Source organism: Sapajus apella, unplaced genomic scaffold (assembly GCF_009761245.1).
Source record: "Sapajus apella isolate SASKATOON/1434 unplaced genomic scaffold, GSC_monkey_1.0 scaffold13, whole genome shotgun sequence".
NCBI classification, from domain to species: domain Eukaryota; kingdom Metazoa; phylum Chordata; class Mammalia; order Primates; family Cebidae; genus Sapajus; species Sapajus apella.
Window position 1 is genome coordinate 14,589,121 of NW_022436953.1, and position 14,816 is coordinate 14,603,936.

Consider the following 14,816-nt stretch of genomic DNA (forward strand, 5'->3'; position numbering starts at 1 on the left):
CTACCATGCTGTTTTGATTACTGTAGGCTTGTAGTATAGTTTGAAGTCGGGTAGCGTGATGCCTCTAGCTTTGTTCTTTTTGCTTAGAATTGACTTGGCTATGTGGGCTCTCTTTTGGTTCCATGTGAAGTTTAAGGTGGCTTTTTCAGTTCTGTGAAGAGGGTCATAGGTAGTTTGATGGGAATAGCAATTGAATATATAAATTACTTTGGGCAGTATGGCCATTTTCACAATATTGATTCTTCTTAAATATGAGCATGAAATGTTTTTCCATTTGTTTGTGTCCTCTCTCATTTCCTTGAGCAGTGGTTTGTAGTTCTCCTTGAAGAGGTCCTTTACTTCCTTTGTTAGTTGTATTCCTAGGTATTTTATTCTCTTTGCAGCAAATGTGAATGGCAGTCCATTCTTGAATTGGCTTTCTTTAAGTCTGGTGTATAGGAATGCTTGTGATTTCTGCACATTGATTTTGTATCCTGAGACTTTGCTGAAGTTGCTTATCAGTTTAAGGGGCTTTTGGGTTGAGAAGATGGGATCTTCTAAATATACAATCATGTCATCTGCAAATAGAGACAATTTGACTTCCTCCTTTCCAAATTGAATACCCTTTATTTCTTTTTCTTGCCTGATTGCTCTGGCTAGAACTTCCAATACTATACTGAATAGGAGTGGTGAGAGAGGGCATCCTGGTCTAGTGCCAGATTTCAAAGGGAATGCTTCCAGTTTTTGCCCATTCAGTATGATACTGGCTGTGGGTTTGTCATAAATAGCTTTTATTTTTGAGATACATTATGTTGATACCTAGCTTATTGAGAGTTTTTAGCATAAAGAGCTGTTGAATTTTGTCAAAGACCTTCTCTGCATCTATTGAGATAATCATGTGGTTTTTTACTTTGGTACCTTTAATGTGGTGAACTACGTTTACATACTTGCATATGTTGAACCAGTTTTGCATCCCCAGGATGAAGCCTATTTGATCATGAAGGATAAGCTTTTTGATGTGCTGCTGCAATTGGTTTGCCAGTATTTTATTGAAGATTTTTGCATCTATGTTCATCATGGATATTGGCCTGAAGTTTTCTTCCCTTGTTGAGTCTCTGCCGGGTTTTGGTATCAGGATGATGTTGGTCTCATAAAATGATTTGAGAAGGATTCCCTTATTATGGATTGTTTGGAATAGTTTCAGAAGCAGTGGTACCAGCTCCTCTTTGTGTGTCTGATAGAATTCGGCTGTGAACCCATCTGGACCTGGGCTTTTTTTTGGTTGGTAGGTTATTAATTGCTGCCTCAACTCAACCCTTGTCATTGTTCTATTCAGGGTTTCAACTTCTTCCTGGTTTAGGCTTGGGAGGGTGCAAGTGTCTGGGAGTTTATCCATTTCTTCCAGATTTACTGGTTTATGTGCATACAGTTGTTTGTAGTAATCTCTGATGGTAGTTTGTATTTCTGTGGAATCAGTGGTGATATCCCCTTTATCATTTTTTATTGTATCTGTTTGATTCTTCTTTCCTTTCTTTTTTATTAATCTAGCTAGTAGTCTATTTTGTTGATCTTTTCAGAAAACCAGATCCTGGATTTATTAATTTTTTGAAGGGTGTTTTCTGAGTTCAAATCCTGGATATCCTTGTTAATTTTCTGTTTCATTGATCTGTCTAATATTGACAGTGGGGTGTTAAAATTTCCCACTGTTATTGTGTGGGAGTCTAAGTCTCTTTGTAAGTCATTAAGAACTTGCTTTATGTATCTGGGTGCTCCTGTATTAGGTGGGTATATATTTAGGATCATTAGCTCTTCTTGTTGCATTGATCCTTTTACTATTATGTAATGCCTTTCTTTGTCTCTTTTGATCTTTGTTGGTTTAAAGTCTGTTTTATCAGAGACTAGGATTGTAACTCCTGCCTTTTTTTGCTCTCCATTTGCTTGGTAAATCTTCATCCATTCCTTTATTTTGAGCTTTTGTGTATTCTTGCATGTGAGATGGGTTTCCTGGATATAGCACACCAATGGGTTTTGACTTTTTATCCAGTTTGCCAGTCTGTGTCTTTTGACTTGGGCATTTAGCCTATTTGCATTTAAGGTTAATATTGTTATGTGGGAATTTGATCCTGCCATTTTGATGCTAGCTGGTTGTTTTGTCCATTAGTTGATGCAGTTTCTTCATTGTGTTGATGCTCTTTACCATTTGGTACATTTTTGGAGTGGCTGGCACTTGTTGTTCCTTTCTATGTTTAGTGTTTCTTTCAGGAGCTCTTGTAAGGCAGGCCTGGTGGTTGTGAAATCTCTGAGCAATTGCTTGTTTGCAAAGGATTTTATTTCTCTTTTACTTATGAAGCTTAGTTTGGCTGGATATAAAATTATAGGTTGAAAGTTCTCTTCTTTAAGGATGTTGAATATTGGCCCCTACTGTCTTCTGATTTGTAGGGTTTCTGTGGAGAGATCTGCTGTGAGTCTGATGGGTTTCCCTTTGTGGGTAACCCGACCTTTCTCTCTAGCTGCACTTAGCATTTTTTCCATCATTTAAACCCTGGTGAATCTGACGATTATGTGCCTTGGGGTTGCTCTTCTTGAGGAATATCTTTGTGGTGTTCTCTGTGTTTCCTGGACTTGAATATTGGCCTCGTTTGCTAGATTGGGGAAGTTCTCCTGGATAATATCCTGAAGAGTGTTTTCCAGCTTGGATTCATTCTCTCCGTCACATTCAGGTACACCTATCAAACGTAGATTAGGTCTTTTCACGTAATCCCATATTTCTTGGAGGTTTTGTTCATTTCTTTTTACTCTTTTTTTCTCTAATCCTGCCTTCTCATTTCATTGAGTTGATTTTCAATCTCTGATATCCTTTCTTCTGCTTGGTCAATTCAGCTATTGAAACTTGTGTATGCTTTGCAAAGTTCTCGTGTTGTGTTTTTCAGCTCCATCAATTCATTTGTATCCTTCTCTAAGCTGTTTATTCTCGTTAGCATTTTGTCAAACCTTTTTTCAAGGTTCTTAGTTTCTTTGCATTGGGTTAGAACATGTTCTTTTAGCTCAGAGAAGTTTGCTATTACCCACCTTCTAAAGTCTGTTTCTGTCAATTCATCAGACTCATTCTCCATCCAGCCTTGTTCCCTTGCTAGTGAGGAGTTGTGATCCCTTGGAGGAGGAGAGGCATTCTGGTTTTGGGTGTTTTCATCCTTTTTGCACTGTTTTCTTCCCCATCTTTGTGGGCTTATCTACCTGTGGTCTTTGTAGTTGGTGACTTTCGGATGGTGACTCTGAGTGGACGTCCTTTTTGTTGGTGATGAAGTTATTTCTTTCTGTTTTTTAGTTTTCCTTCTAACGGTCAGGCCTCTCTGCTGTAAGACTGCTGGAGGTCCACTCCAGACCCTGCTTGCCTTGGGACCACCTGCAGCAGCTGCAGAACAGTAAAGGTTGCTGCCACTTTCTTCTTCTGTTATCTTTGTCCCAGAAGGATACCCACCAGATGTCAGCCTGAGCTCTCCTTTATGAGGTGTCTCTTTGGTATATGGGGGTTGAGGAGCTGCTTGAGGAGACAGTCTGCTCCTTATAGGAACTCAAGTGCTGAGCTGTGAGCTCTACTGTTCCATTCAGAGCTGCTGGGCAGGTATGTTTAAATCTGCTGTGGTGGAACTCATAACCGCCATTTTTTCTCAGTTGCTCTGTCCTGGGAAGGTGGGGCTTTATTTATAAATTCCTGATGTGCTGCTGCCTTTTTTCAGAGATGCCCTGCCCAGTGAGGAGGTAGCCTAGTTACAGTCTGCCAGGAGAGGCATTGCTGAGCTGCCATGGGCTCTGCCCAGCTGCTGCGTGAACTTCCTTGCAGTTTTGTTTACAGAGGTGTAGATAGAACTGTCTCGGTAATGGTGGTCTGCCTCAGTGATGGCGGACTGTGTCTGTAATGGCGGACTGCCTTGGTAATTGCAGACTGCCTTGGTAATGGCAGACTGCCTCGGTAATTGTGGACTGTCTCAGTAATGACAGACTGCCTCTTAGTGGTGGACTGCCTCGGTAATGGCGAACGCCTTTCCCCCTACAAAGCTGGACCATTCTGGATCCAGCTGTGCTTGCTGTGAAACTCTCAATCCAGAGCATTTCAGATTGCTGGTCTTTGTGTGTGTGGGACCTGCCAAGCCAGATCACTTGGCTCCCTGTTTCAGCCCCCTTTTTTTCAGCTGAATGGGCGACTCTTGTCTCCTAAGTGTTCCAGGTGCCAGTTGAAACAGCGCCCAACTTTGTGTGAGTTTTTGTGTGGAGACCCACTGCGCTGGCTGAAACAGCCATGTGGAGACTCATGGCACTTTTCCTCCTGGGAATCTCCTGGTCTGTGGGCAGTAAAAATTCATTTGGCAATGCAGTGATCACTCACCCTCTGTGTTCTCGCTGGGCACTGCACTCCGTGCTGTTTCTGTTCGACCATCTTGGATTGTCTCTCCCTGATTAGTTGAGCTTTCTAACAGGTCAGCTGATAGTGATGACCTGTAAGCTGTGATAATGGTTTTTGTAGTAAGATGATGTGCTTTAAATCTACAAAGTATGTGTTTATTAAAAATCTTTTTTTATCATGTATGCATCCAGAAAAATGCACAGATTATAAATGTATAGTTTGATGGATTTCACTAATTGAACATAGTAAACCAGCACTCAAAGTAAAAAATGGAGCATCTCAGAAGCCCCTCCGGCCCCTACCTAACCCTCTTTCCTGTCACTACTGCTTCCCTCCCCTATCTTGACTTCTAGAAGCATGAATTAAATTTTCCTGCTTTTGTATTTTATGTAAATGAAATCATAAAATAAGTACTCTTTTGTGTCTGGCTTCTTTTGCTTAGCGTATGCTTGTGAAATTCATCCACGTTTCTATTACTAGTCATAAAACTTTTATTCTAGGTGTTGTACAACATTTAATAGTCTCACTGTCTCACTATTTATGAATTCATTCTGCTATTGATTGATGTTTGGGCTACTAAAAAAGGTGCTGTTGACAGACATATAGAACAATGAAATGAAATAGAAAGCCCAAAAATCAGTCCTCAAGTATATGGTCAAACAATTTTTGAAAAAGATGCCAAGACCATTCAATAGATAAAGGACAGCCTTTTCAACAACTGGTGTTGAGAAAACTAGATATCCACCTACAGAAGAAGGAAGTTGGACCTTTACTTTAAATGAATGAAAGACCTAAATGTAAGGTAAGCCTATAAAACTTCTAGTAGAAAACAATAGGGGAAACTTAATGACACTAGATTTGGCAGTGATTTCTTGAATCTGATATCAAAAGCACAGGTAACAAAGAAAAAAATAGATCAATTGGACTACATTAAAATTAAAAACTCTTGTGCATTAAAAGACATGATAGTCAAATAGAACCTTCCAACAATTATCCCCTACAGGAACACCAAATTGAAAGGAGCACCTTCAGAGGAACAAAAAATCAGATGAGCAATCACAGTATCTGGTTTTAACATAATAATGGGAAAGAGGGACTGAAGAGGGTAGGAAGGTACACTAATCCTTCCCAACCCCAGGTAGCTCAAATAATAATGTGCATGCTTGGTGGAGGGAATGACATTCCATTGGAATGCAGTGCTGCCTTGTCACAGCCAAACACAACACCAGGCAGGATCTACCAGTGCCCATGAAAGGAGCATTTAGATGAGTCCTGGGACAGAGGGATATATTCTGCTCCAGTGGGGGAAAACTGAGTCCTACCCAGCTTCATCACTAGCTGACAAAAGTGACCTGGGGCCCTAAATAAATGTGTGTGGCAGTCAGGTTGCAGTGGCTGTCGTCCATGGGAAAGTGCTTGTGCAGCCCTGGTCTCAGTGGCAGTGTGCCTGTGGTGTAACCCAGTGGGACACCAGCTGTGGTGGCCACAAGAGTGCCTGCATAAACTCTCCCCCAAATCTAGGTGGTGCAACTTGGGGAGAGACTCCTTCCACTTAGGAGAAGGAGAGGGAAGAGTATGGAGGACTTTGTCTTACAATCTGGGTACAGACTCAGCCATAGTAACATGAAGCACCAGGCAAATCCCTGAAGCTCTCAGTTCTAGGCCTTTACTCCTGGAGAGTGTTTCTAGACCCACCCTAGACCAGAAGGGAATCTACTTCCCTGTTGGGATGAACCCAGTCCTGGCAGGATTTAGCACTTGATGACTCAAGTGGTTTTGGGCTATGAATAAACATCAACAGCCAGACTGTAGCAGCCATAGGCTTTGGATGAGCTTTAGTACTGATGCTGCTCTGGAAGGCCCTCCTTAGCTTCAGGTGTGACCCAAGGTGGTGCCAGCTGTGGTGTCCATCAGATAATAAAATTATCCTTCAAACATGAAGGAGAAATAAAGACTTTCACAGACAAACAGAAGCTGAGAGATTTTGTCAAAACCAGACTTGTCTTATAAGGATGCTAACATGAATTCTTCAATCTGAAAGGAAGAACATTAATGAGCAATGAAAATTATCTGAAGTTATAAAACTCACTGGTAAATGTATACAGAGAAATACAGAATACTCTACCACTATAATTGCAGGGTGTAAGCCACTCATATTTTTAGTAGGAAAACTGGAAGACAATTCATCAAAAATGATCACTACAACAATTTTTTAAAAATAGACAATATAAAAAGATATAAATAGAGACAACATAAAGTCAAAAAAAAAAAAGATGATGGAGTTAAAGTATAAAGCTTTTTAGTTTTCTCTTTGCTTGTTTTTTTTTTCCTTTGTAATCAGAGCTAAGTTGTCATCAGTTTAAAATAATTAGTTATGAGATGTTACTTTCAAGCCTTATGGTAACCACAAAGAAAAACTTACAGTAGGTATACAAAAAATAAAAAGCAATAAACCAAAACGTACTACCAGATAAAATAACTTTTACACAAAGGGAGCCAGGAAGGAATGAAGAAGAGAAGACGAAGACAACCAGGAAAGAAATGAGAACATTGCAGTAGTAAGTCCTTACCTATCAATAAGAACACTAAATGTGAATGGACTAAATTTACCAGTCAAAAGACACAGAGTGACTTAATGGTTAAAAAACAAGAGCAAACAGAAAACCCACAAGACCCAACGATATGCTATTTGCAAGAAACTCACTTCACCTTCAAATTCACAGACTGAAAACAAGGAATGGAAAAAGATACTTCAGGCAAATAGAAACCAAAAAAGAGCAGGAGTAGCTATGCTTATATCAGAATAAATAGGTTTCAAAACAAAAGGAGACAAAGAAGGTCATTATATAATGCTAAAAGGGTCAATTCAGCAAGAGGATAAAACAATTACAAATACATATGCATCCAATGCTGGAGCACTCAGTTATATAAAGTCAATATTACTAGAGCTAAAGGGAGAGATAGACCTCAATACAATAATAGCTGAGGACTTCAACACTCCATTTTTAGCATTGGCCAGATTATCTAGAGAGAGAAATCAAAGAAATATTGGACTTAATCTGTACCACAGAACCAATGGATCTGATAGAGATTTACAAAACATTTCATCCAGTAGCTGCAGAATGCACATTCTTCTCCTCAGCACATATGTTAGGCTGAAACACAAATTTTAAAAAATTAAAAAAAGTTGAAATCATATCAAGTATCTTTTCTGATCACAATGGCATAAAACTAGAAATAAATAACAAGAAGGACAGCATGGTACTGGCATAAAAGCAGACATAAAGACTGATGGAACAGAATAGAGAACCCAGAAATAAGTTGATGCATTTATAGTCAACTCATTTTTTGACAAAAGTCAAGAACATACATTGAGCAAAGAATAGTATTTTCAATGAACTGTGCTGAGAAAACTGGATATTCATATGTAGAAAATGAAAGTAGACCTTATTCCTCACCATATGCAAGAATCAAATAAAAATGAGTTAAAGACTGAAATAAAAGACAAGAAACTATAAAGCTACCAGAAGAAAACATTGTAGAAACACTACAGGATGTTGATCTTGGCTAAGATTTCTTGAGTAAGACCAAAAAACACAAGCAACCAAAGACGAAATGAACAAAGGAGATCACATCCAGCTAAAGTTTCTGCACAGCAGAGGAAAAAAGTGAAGACACAACCCACAGAACAAGAGCAAATATTTGCCAACTACCCATCTGACAAGGGATTAACAACCAGAATATCTAAGGAATTCAAATAGGAAAAACCCTCAAATAATTAAAAATGGGCAAAATATCTTCATAGACATTTCTCAGAAGATGACGTACAAATGGACAAGAGGTATTTGAAAAAATGTTCAACCTCACTAATGATCAGAGAAATGCAAATCAAAACTACAATAAGATATCTTCTCACATTTAAAATGGCTTTAGTAAAAAGACAATAACAAATGTTGGTGAGGATTTGGAGAAAGGATGATCCTCATGCTGTTAGTGGGAATGGAAATTAATATAGCCACTATAAAGAACAATATGGAGATTCCTCAAAAAACTTAAAATAGAGCTACCCCGTATGAGCCAACAATTTGAAATCTATTTTGTCTGATATAAGTACAGCTACTACCGCTGGCTGTACACCCAAAAGAAAAGAAATCAGTGTGTTGAAGAGGTACCTGCACTCTGATGTTTATTGCAGCACTATTCACAATAGCCAAGATACGGAATCAACGTAAGTGTCCATCAACAGATGAGAGAAAAAAGAAAATGTGGTACTAATATACAATGTAATATTACCACATCATAAAAAGAATGAAATTTTATTATTTGCAACAACATGGATGGAATTAGAGGATATTCGTATAAATATTTGTATAAATTAGAGGATATTTGTATAAATTTACATTTGTGTAAAATGAAATAAGCCAGACATAGAAAGACAAATATTGTATGTTCTCACTCATATGTGGAAGCTAAAAAATAGAATTCATGCAGGTAAAGAGTAGAATGATGCTTATCAGACAGTGGAAAGTGTAGTGGGGAGGGGAGACAGAGAGGGAATGGTTAATGGATACAAAAATACAGTTGGAAGAAATAAGATCTAGTGTTCACTAACACAGCAAGGTGACTATAGTTAACAATAATTTATTGTATATTTCAAAATAACTAAAATAATGAAATAGAATGTTTCTAACCCAAAGAAATGATAACTGCTTGAGGTGACAGATATTCCAATTACCCTATTTGATAATTCTATATTGTATATTCCAATATGTCACATATACTCCATAAATATGCAGTATTATATATCTATTATAAACTATTATATATCCTGTATAATTTAAAATGTATATTTTTAAAAAATGACTTTAGTAGAGTGCAAAGACAACACATGGTATGATGGTTAATACTGAGTGTCAACTTGATTAGATTGAAAGATTCAGTGTATTCTGGGTGTGTCTGCGGGGTGCTGCCAAAGGAGGTTAACATTTGAGTCAGTCGCTGGGGAAGGCAGCTCCAACCTTAATTGGTTGGGCACCATCTAATCAGCCACCAGTGAATATAAAGCGGGCAGAAAAACCTGAAAAGGAGAGACAGGCCTAGCCCCCCAGCCTACAACTTTTTCTTTTGCTGGATACTTCCTGCCCTCGGAAATCAGACTCCATGCCCTTCAGTTTTTGGACGTGGACTGGCTCTCCTTGCTCCTCAGCTTGCAGACAGCCTATTGTGGGACCTTGTGATCATGTAAGTTGATACTTAATAAACTCTCCTTTATATCTATGTATCTGTCTATCCTATTAGTTCTATCCCTCTAAAAGAACCCTGGCTAATATACATGGAATGAGAGAAAATATTAGCAAATTATATATCTGATAAGGAATTACTATCCAGAATATATAAATAACTCTTACAAGTCAACAACAACAGCAAAAAAACAACCTGATTAAAAAATGGGCAAATAACCTGAAAAGGTATTTCCCCCAAAGAAGATAATCAAATGGCTCATGAGCATATGAAAGATGCTTAACATCACTAATCATTACAGAAATGCAAATAAGACCCATGGTGAGATACCACATCACAACTTGGGATGGCTATTATAAAAAGAAAAACAATAACAAGTGTTGGCCAGGGTATGAAAAAATTGAAACCCCGTGCTTTGCTGGTGTGAATGAAAAAACGGTGCAGACTCTATGAAAAACTGTATGGAGGTTCCTCAGAAATTAAAAATAGAATCACCATATGATCCAGCAATTCTATGTCTGGGTATAAACCCCACAGGATTGAAAGCAGAGAATTTTGGGATACAAAAATATTTGTGCAAATATTTGTACACATTTTTTTTCATGGCAGCGTTATCCACAGTAGCTAGAAGCTAGAAGTCACCCAAGTGTCCACCAGTGAATGAATGGACCAACAAAATGTATATACATGCTTTAAAAAGGAAGGAAATTCTGACACGTGCTATGACATGGATGAATCTCGAAGACATGATGCTAAGTGAAATAAGCCAGTCACAAAAGGGCAAATACCATATGATTCTACTTATATGAGATATATAAGGTAGTCAAATTAATAGAAAAAAAAGTCGAATGGTGGTTGCCAGAGGTTAGGGATAATAGGGGGTTTGGGTGTTATTGTTTAATGGGTACAGTGTTTCAGTTTGGAAAGATGATAAAAATTCTAAAGATGAATTTTGGTGATTGTTGCTTAATAATGTTGATGTGTTTAATGCTATTGAACTATGCTTAAAAATGGTGAAGATAGCAATTTTTGTTATGTATACTCTACCATGATTTTAAAAAATAAAAAATGGTGCTATTATAAACATTATTCTAATACATATCCTTTCATAAACACATCTATATTTTTATTTGAATTATTGGGACATAGTCTATGCATACGTTTGGCTTTAGTTGATACTGCCATTATTTTTCCAAAGTGATCATACTGATCTCTGCAACAGCATGTGATAGTTTCTCATGCTCCACATCCCAGCCAACACTTGATATTACCTGTTTTTTTCACATAGACCATTTTGATGATGTGTATTATTATCTCATGGATTTAATTTCTATTTCCTGGATGGCTAATGAAATTGAGCCCTATTCTTCTATTTTGTGAAAAATCTATTTAAATCTTTGCTACTCTTTCTATTGGGTTGTCTTTTTCTTATAGAGTGAATTATTGTTTTCATTTGTCTTAGGTAAATGTCTGATTATATCTAATGTGATGGATTCTGAAAATAAAAGGCCCCCATCCATTTAAATATACACATTGTCATTGTGCAGTTTATAAAAATTAAAGTTATAGGAGAAAAGGAGATTTTCCAGAATCTCTTTGTTAGTTTTTTTGGGGTGTGGTCTACTCCAGCTAGAGACTGTCAGCAGAAGCCCTAAGATATCACTTTCTTGATGGCTAGTTCTGGTTAGCCTGCCAATTCTAGATACTCAGGACAGACTTAGCATAAGACCAGCCTCAGCTGGTCTGACCAAGGGTCAGTTACAGAATTGCATAGACTATATGACCTGAACACCCAGTCAATTCTGTTAGGTCTGCTTTGATTGTACACAACAAATGTTTAGCTTTGATAGACTTCAGTAGGTCTGCAAAACATCAATACATAATGGTATTTTGGGAGTCTGTGTATTTTTTTGGAAGGAGAGCATCCAAAGCTTTTACTGTATTCTCAAAGGGGGGTGGTCTATGGCCTCTAAAAGGGTAAGCAGTTTTCGTTCAACATGAAGCCAGTCTTCTTGGCTCATTCTCAGTTAACTTCCATTTCCTAGTTCCTGTACTGCCTGTCTATACTTGAGGTAAGAATAGCAATTTTAATATTAACCCAATTGCCCTAAGAGTAAAAAAGTGGTTATCCATGTTGTCTGAAAGGGCTCCAATTCCTGTCTCTCCTTCACTTGAATAAGTAGAAGCTATGATAGGCTGAATAATGTCCCAGAGAGGTATCCAGGTCCTAATCCTTAGATGGCATGAATGTTACTTTAGTTGGCAAAAGGAACTTTGCAGCTGTAATTAAGTTTGGGATTTTGAGATGGGGAGATTATCCTGGATAATCCAGGTGGGCTGGAAGTGTAATCACAAGTATCTTTAGAAGGAGGAGGAAGAGAAGGATTTGACTACAGAAGAAGAAAATCTAACAGTGAAAATAAGATGTGATGCTGCTGGCTTTGAAGATGGAGGAGGGAGCCATGCCCCAAGGAATGTAGGTGACCTCGAAAAGCGGGAAAAAGCAAGGACATGGATCCTCCTCTGGAGACTCCATAAGGAACCACCCCTGCCAACACCTTGACTTTAGTGAACTGATTCCAGACTTTTGACCTACAGGATTGCGAATGAATAGATACACATTTTTTAAAACCACTAAGCTTATGGTAATTTGTTGCAGCAGGACTAAGTAGCTTTTTGAATTATCTATACATGGGGATTCCGGGAAGCCAGGTCTGCTGGTGAATGGGCTGTGTTTAAGACTAGTTTTCAAAAGAGTGCGAAATATGTCATTAGAATGTGGGTCTTGTTTTATGGAAAGGCTAAACTTAGCTCTGAGAGGCATTTTGTGGTAGCAGTACCCCTCGGTGCTCTCTCAGGAAGAGATGTGCCACAAAGCACAGGCTCTGCTCCTCGGTTTGGAGACTGGGGTTCTTTCCTTGGCTGGGTAACGTTAAGTCACCTCTGGGTTGATGGTTTCCTCTTTCATAAAATGAAGAAGCTGCACCAAAAGGCCCCTGTTGAGGGCTGGATGACCAGGAGGCATGTCATGTGGGATCTTTCTTCCTTGCTCAGAAATGTCGGGCACAGTGGCTCATGCCTGTAATCCCAGCACTTTGGGAGGCTGAGGTGGGTCGATCACCTGAGGTCAGGAGTTTGAGACCAGAGATGGGTGAAACCCCATCTCTGCTAAATACAAAACAAACAAACAAACAAAAAAAAAACATAGCTGGATATGGTGGTGCATGCCTGTAATCCCAGCTACTTGGGAGGCTGAGGCAGGAGAATCACTTGATCCTGGGAGGCAGAGGTTGCAGTGAGCCAAGATTGTGCCATTGCACTCCAGCCTGGGTGCCAAGAGCAAAATTCTGTCTCAAAAAAAAAAAATGTCCTGTTGATAATGCTTCCTTTGTAACTCTGGAATCCATCAATATCTGCAGCCATGGCCATTACCCAAGAAATCACTTTTACTTTCCACTTCCTCTATTGTACTATTTTCTAGCTATTTTCTGCTTCCCCTTTCGTCTCAGTTTGATTCATTATCTACATGGCAGCCACACTGACATTTTAAAACACAGTTCTAATCAAGTATCCGCAAACATAAACCCTTTGGTAGCTTCCCGTGCTCTGAAGATAAAGATCCCATCCTGTTTGTTAGTTTTCTGTCCTTTGCAGGGACATGGATGAAGCTGGAAACCATCATTCTCAGCAAACTAACACAGGAACAGAAAACTAAACACCACATGTTTGCACTCATAAGTGGGAGTCGAACAATGGCACGTGTATACCTATGTAACAAATCTGCACGTTCTGCACATGTATCCCAGAACTTAAAGTATAATAAAAAGTAAATAAATAAACATTAAAAACAAGGTCCCATCCTGCCTGGCCCTCCACAGTCTGGCTCTGCTGCCTCCCAGTGTCCCCTAAGCCTGCTCTGCCTGCTCAGCTGCCCTCGTATCACTGCCTCCTGCCTCCTGGTCTTGACCCCGGTGGGCTGCTCTTTCCAGAAGTCTCTGTAAGCTACTTTTAGTTCCTGTTTATCTTTTGTATCTTAGCTTATGTGTTACTTCCTAGTACATCTGTTACTCCCCAAATTAGGTCAGGATCTGTATTACAACTCTCATAACCCCCTGTGCTTTTAAAGTTGTCCTTATTACAGGGTGTGTTCTATGTGCTATTGTTTGATCAAGACTTCTCACTTCTTCCAAACCGCGCAACTTCATGAGCGTAAGAACTGCGCCTGCTGGGAACTGGAATCAAACACAAATCAAACACAGAGTAGATGCTCAATATACATTAGATGGATGAATGGAGGCATTAATGATGAATGACTGGGTTTATTCTCTTCTGTCACTGCCTCCTTCTCCAACACTGGCTCCTACCTGCCAGCCAGAGATCCTGACCTTAGCTTGGTGACATATGAAAATGAGATGCAGCAGCAACATCTAGAATCTCACTCTTCCCCCAACCAGCAGCCACAGTCAGCCTCTTTAAATCCATCGATAAGTGGCCTCCTCTTTCCCACTGTGCCTGTAAAGGCAGGGATTAAGTTGTCTCAGGACCTGGCTTTGAAACTGACTTTGTCTTTTCTTAAGCAAAGTCTCTGAGCTTAAAATCCCTCCTCTGGGCTGGGCGTGGTGGCTGATGCCTGTAATCCCAGCATTTTGGAGGCTGAGGCGGGTGGATCACCTGAGATCAGGAGTTCAAGACCAGCCTGGCCAACATGGTGAAACCCCATCTCTCCTAAAAATACAAAAGTTAGCCAGGCGTAGTGGCATGCACCTGTAGCCCCAGCAATTTGGGAGGCTGAGATAAGAGAATCACTTGAATTTGGGAGGCTGAGCCAAGATCATGCCACTGCACTCCAGCCTGGGTGACAGCAAGACTCCCTCTCAAAAAAAAAAAAAAAAAAAAAAAAAAAAAAAAAAAAAAAAAAAAAAGAAAAAAAGAAAAAAAGAAAGAAAAATCCCTCCTCTGTAAAATGGTGATGACATCTTCTTGTTCTCGTGGGATAGAGTGACAGGGAATAGATGAGAATGGTGACTATGACTATATGTTGTATACCTTTCAAAATGCTGCTCTCCAGAAAGGGCTCCTTCAGCAGAGATCTATGTTAAGGAAGCAAAACCAGAAACTCTGGCCCAGAGAAAGAAATACTGAGTTCATCTTTGCTCTGTTCATCCTGGTGACCGTTTGAAGGCATCTCCTCCTC